The sequence below is a fragment of the Lonchura striata genome, chromosome 24 (assembly GCF_050655825.1).
Source record: "Lonchura striata isolate lonStrDom1 chromosome 24, ASM5065582v1, whole genome shotgun sequence".
Classification (NCBI taxonomy): Eukaryota; Metazoa; Chordata; class Aves; order Passeriformes; family Estrildidae; genus Lonchura; species Lonchura striata.
Window position 1 is genome coordinate 5,025,603 of NC_140726.1, and position 5,607 is coordinate 5,031,209.

The window sequence follows — 5,607 nt, forward strand, 5'->3', positions numbered from 1 at the left end:
GCAAATGTGGTTGTGGCAACATAAATATTGGCTGTGATGGATAATTGAAATTCATCAAATATGATTTTTTCCCCCCCCGCCTAGTGCAACTCCTTGGCATTTCTGACCCTCCCTAAATACAAACCACCCCGTTTGTACAGCTTTAAAGTGATTTTCCAGGAACAAAATGGTTTTTTGGTTGGAGCACGATGGAGTTGCACACGAGGATCCATCAGCAGGGCCTGAGGCATTCCCTACAAACCTCCCTCGTGGCTTTTCCAGCCTTCCCAACCAACCTGGTGGTTTTTAGGGATGGTTATTGCTGCCTCTCCGAAGGGATTCCTCTCTCTTCTCTTGGAGCTTGCACAAATTGAAGTTGTGCCTCTCGTTGGCTTTGCCCTCCCTTCCTGCCCTTGGTTATCCCATCCAAGGGAGGCAGAGGAGTTTCCTGATTTATCATGGATCATTAGGTGGAAGTAACCATTCTTAAAACATCAGGATGGATACAATAATTAGGGATGTGCTTTTGTTAACACTGCCAGCCTCTACCCTCTTGTACAGTACCCTTGGGTACTAAATAATTACCCACTTTGTGTGGTTATCTAGCTCACTAATTACCCACAAAAATTGGGGTCAGGTGTTAACTGCTTGAAATAAGTATCCTCCGAAGGCTTGGCTAAAGTGTATAAAGAAATTGTATGTTTGCTACAAAACTTTGGGAAAAAAAGAATCAAACATTTTTTATTGGGAAGGAAGATCAGGAGACAATGGATGTGAAGTGCTCTGCGTGATGGCAAAATCTTGCAGTGGTGGTGAGGGACTCTAAAGGGAGTGAAAGGATGGTTGGCAGATACAGTCACTAATCCAGACTACTTTTCCCAAAGATTAGATCCCTCACTACACAGGTTGGATTCTTCCCTTATCTAGGCTGATGCCACTCAGGATTATGCCGGTATAAATAAGAAAATTTGTACCCGTGCATTCCCAAACTGACTTTGCTGCATAATCCCACCTCTTCCATCACCCAGAGGCTTCTGCATTGCACCCAATAATTTAATTACGGGCTATATATTTGTTTCCATGTGTTCATTTTAGCTGTCCCCAGCTCCGTGTGCATGCAGAATTTCATTCTGAGGCTGCTGCTCAATAAAACGCAGTTTGCTTGGAGCAGTAATTTCATTCCTGTGCTCAGGGAGTTACCCCAGTGAGTCAAAGATTTCTAGATAGCCCCACCCTGCCCAACTTCCCGAACACTCACACTGCAGCCACTTTCTCCTTGCCAGACCCACACAAGCTGTCTAACCAGCCAAAATCCCAAGGGGCAATCCCAAACTCCTGCCTCCCCTGTTTCAGCCCCAGAAAATTGGGAAATGAAGCCACAGCAGCCCTAAAGCCCCTGAAATATCAGGCAGAGGGATGTTTAACAGCCTTTCTTCCCAACCTGGTGCCTTGCATAGGTGATCCCTGCTTTCAGTAGGAAGGGAAAGGATTTCAGGGCGAGCTGAAAGGTGTTTCTGGAAATCCTTGTGGCTTTGGGTGCACAGATACCTTTAATTCCTGAGCGTCTGTGCGGTGCTCGGTGTAACAAAGGAACTGCCTGGATTTATTGCTGGATTTTGCGTGAGATGCTTCCTCTCCTCCACAGCCAGACCCACTTTCTGTTCCTACAAACACCTTTTGAAGCCTGTGTGGGTTCAGGTATTAAACATCAACATCCCCAGCGTTTGGGCAAACGGGGGGGCTGGGGAAGGCCCCAGGGTGAGGTTTTGGGGCTACCTGCGCCCCGCATTGTGCCGAGCATCCCTGGGAAAGGCAGGGCTCAGCCTCCTGAAGCACAATGCAGATTTAGTCGTCATCTTTGTCTCTCCCCCCGCGCCCCCCCGCTCCACTCCCCGCTGATGTTAACTGTCTGTATTATTATTTATTGTTATCAGGGGATTTGGTTTGATCAATGAAGTGTATATGCGTCTGACGGACATTCGGGGAGGAAATGCTTGCGGAATGAGTAACATGTCTGCAGTGGAGGGTGTGTGAGAGGCAGAGAGAGGGAGCATCGCTACTAGAAACATTGACTGATGAGTTCATTTTAAAATCCAAGGGCATATAGCTGGTAAATTAGCACATATTGCAAATATAGTCTGGTGCGAGAGGCAGCGGCGCTGCCATTGAGCGCAGGGGTGGGTGTGGAGGGGAAGGGGGGGTCGAGGAGAGGAGGTTGTCAGCTCTAAAGTCATCACGGGCATGAGCCAGGCAGTCTGCCTGCCTCACTGCAGGCGTGGGGCGTGCGATTTCCACGGGCGGCTGCGGCGGGGCGGAGCGGGGGCACCCGCGAGAGCCAGCGCCGGGTTTGATTGTTTTAAAACCCACCGCCGGGCGCGGGGATGCCAGGCGAGGGGCTGCGGCCCCTCTGCTCCCCCCTCCAGCCCCTGCAGCCCCTCGGGAAGGCGGAGCGGGAGCGGCCGCCGGAGGGTGCCGGGGCTGGTACCCGGCGGGGATGCGGCGGGGATGCGGCGGGGATGCGCCGGCGGGATTCTGCCGGCAGCTTGAGAGATTATTGGGAAGGGTGACCGGCAGTGGAGTGTGTGAGTGTGTGAGAGAGTGCGTGAGTGTGTGAGAGAGTGCGTGAGTGTGTGAGAGAGTGCGGCGCTGGCGGCGGGGGGAGCCGGGTCCTTATTCTGTTAAAGATTTAAGTAGGCATGCAAGGAATCTCTAGGATAGTTGGCAAAGGGCGAGGGTGGGGAGCGGGGGGGAAGGATCCAAAAGAGTCTGTAACCAGACACTGAAGCTTTCCAGGAGTGAGAGTGTGTGAGAGAGAAGGAGACAGAGCGAGAGGAAGAGAGGGGGCAGTGTGGTCTAGTACATTTTCATCTGGTCGTTGATTTGAGCCTGATGCTTGCTGTCCCTCAACAGCCTCCCTTGCCTGGATTTTTTCTTTCCCCCTCTCCTCTCCTTTCCCTTCTAATTCATCGAAGCCTAGGGGAGCCAGGAAAGATTAAATGTGCTTTCGAAAAGGCAGCCACTTCATGCAGCTATGTCTGCTTCCCCCCCACACCCCCCAGCCACCCCCCCACTCCCCCTTTTTTTGAAATAAAAAGAAAAAAAAAAAGAGAGGGGGAGACAGAGAGGGGGAGAAGGAAGGAGGAGGAAGAGGAGGACTATAGTTTAATGATGTCGGGACTGGCTGATCCAGAAGGAAAGGAAAAAAAAAAAAAAAGAAAAAAAAAAAAAAAGAAAATATTTGAGCTCCTGGACGAGGAAGGACTTTGGTGAATGGGCTCAGACTCCTGAGGTGAGAAAAGGACGGAGTGAATGATGATGATGATGATGGCTCCGTAATGGTGCCTGTTACCGCTGCCCCGGGCGGGCGGCGGCGGGGCCGGGCCGGGGGGACCTGCCCTGGGCAGCGCCGGATATTTTGCATTTTTAACCTCGGGCCCTCCGGTGCGCTTCGCCTTCTCCCCGCCGATGCCGCTGGGCCTACAGCGGCTGCAGAGCTGGGTGGAGGGTGCGGACCCGTATTATTTATTTGGGCGGGGGGGTGGGGATGGGGGGGACGGAGGGAGGGAAGGGGGAGAAGAGCGGAGGGAAGGAGGTGGCAAGCCGGGGACGGGATCCTGCTCTGGGTTATGGCCGGCGTAAATTTCCATTGGCTGGGGGTGCACAAGGTGCTCGGAGAGAGGAGTCGGTGCAGGATGGAGTCCTTTGTGTGTGTGTGTGTGTGTGTGTGTGTGTGTGTGTGTGTGTGTGCTCGCACCCTCCTCTCCCGGGCCAGCCGCTTTTTCTCCAGGTTTTCCTTTGAAGCCCCGGCCGGCGGCTGGCAGGGGAGGGCGGCCGGGGCTGCGGCGCTGCTGCTGCCCGCGCCCTTCCTCCTCCTCCTCCTCCTCCTCCTCCTCCACCTCCTCCTCCTCCTCCTCCTCCTCCTCCTCCCCGCTGACAGTCTGGGGCTCGCTCCGGCACCGGGCTGGCCCCGGCTCCCGCAGCCCCCCAGCAGCCCCGTCTCTTCATCATAATAATAATAACAACAGCGGCGGCGGCATTGCCGGGCAGCGCGGAGGGCGGCAGCGAGCGGAGCTGCGGAGGAATTCGGCTCCTTTCCCTTTCCTCCCCCCAACACCCCCCCACCAACCAACCCCCCCACCACCTCTTTTTTTTTTATTATTATTTTTTCTCCCCTCGCTTTTCCCTTTAGCCCCTATTTTTTTTTTTTTTAACCAAAAAAAAAAGGGGGGAATGATGTTAAAGAGCGCCCAGCTGCGCGCAGCGCGCACCGCTCGGGTGTCAAAGCACCCAGCCCGCAGCGGGCACTGCCCGGCCCTTCTCCGCAGCGCCGTGACCGGAGCCTGCCCCGCTTCGAACGGTGAGTTTTTACAGCTTTTACCTGCTTTTTGGGCCACTCGGGGGTTTTTCTCCATCGGCGGGGCTGGAGGGGGCGGGGAGGCAGCGCCTCGCTGCCGCTGCCCTCGCTTTGTGCCGGGGCCGGGGCGAGCGGCGGATTGCTGCTCCTGGTGCTGCATTCCTCCTCGGTGAAACAATGAAAATAATTCCGTCACTGCCCCACACTTCCTCCTCGTTATTTAAATGCGGCGACTTTTTCGTGGGTTTGTCGCAAGCGACCTTGTTGGGAGCTGGAAGGGAACCTGCCGCGCCATGTCATTTTTTGATTTTTTTTTTTTTGTTGTTGTATAAACGATTAAAAATGGAATGTATTCTCTCAACAGAGGGTCCTTAGAGAAGCTCTTTCCTTGCACCTGTGTGTCCTGTTTTGTAATCTTGAGCCATGAATTGAACTTGCCTGCTATTCTTTTCCTCTTTCTCCTTTTGATCTTTTTTTTTTTTTTTATGATTATTATTTTTTGATCCCCGTTGGTTTTGGTTTTTTTTTTTTTAATTTTTTTTTTTTTTTTTTTTTTTTGCAAGGACTAGTTTGTTGCGCCCCTCTCAATCCCTGAGACCCTAACTTGTGATGTTTAGCTTTTAAATCCACGGGTTAGGCTCTTGGGAGCTGTGAGTTGTGCTTTGACATCTTTATTTTATTTTAGAAAAATTTCCTCTCTCTATGTGTATATGTGTGAGCGCGGGTGTGTATATTTAGAGCCGTATACACACACATACAATAGTGTTTAGAGACCTTTTAAGGAAAAAATAAGTGTATTTCTCCTCCTTAGTCTCCATCGGCTGATGTAGGGCGGTGGTTATGGCCATTTTCTGTCTAAAAATCAAATTAAAATTAGCGTTCGTACCGCAGAGATTTTTTTAGTTATTTTTTTTTCTTTTTTAATGTGTGTGTGTATATTCACGAGATAATTTTCCAGCTGATCCAGATATGGGGGTGTATGTGTGTACACACAGAGTGATTATTATATATGCGCGTGTAGATAAGATATACACGATATGGATGCATATAAATACAGTTATTGAGGTGTGCGTGGCGATCCACAGACGTATTAATTAATATAGGTAAATAAAGCGATAAATATAGATATTTCAATATGGAGGAATATTAATATCACGCCTGTGGTAAAAGAAGATTTTTTTTTTGCAGAAGGCCAGTGCATAGAGCATCTCAATTTTGATTTTTTTTTTAATTAATTAATTTTTTTTTTTTTTTGCCTTTCCCCCCTTCTTGAG

At 50.7% G+C, this 5,607-nt stretch overlaps 1 protein-coding gene across 41 annotated transcripts in view; it reads left to right on the forward strand.

Annotated features, from left to right (window-relative positions):
• Positions 1-5,607, forward strand: part of LOC144247416 (uncharacterized) — a 185,067-nt gene that overhangs the window by 146,378 nt on the left and 33,082 nt on the right. For 37 of the 41 annotated variants that reach the window (XR_014950015.1, XR_014950018.1, XR_014950028.1 and 34 more), the window contains one exon: positions 1-4,336. This exon is cut by the window's left edge. The exons of 3 other annotated variants lie outside the window; for them this stretch is intronic. The gene's annotated coding sequence lies outside the window, so the exon portion shown is untranslated. The remainder of the gene's footprint in view (positions 4,337-5,607) is intronic. One more of the 41 variants, XR_014950017.1, reaches the window with a different exon arrangement.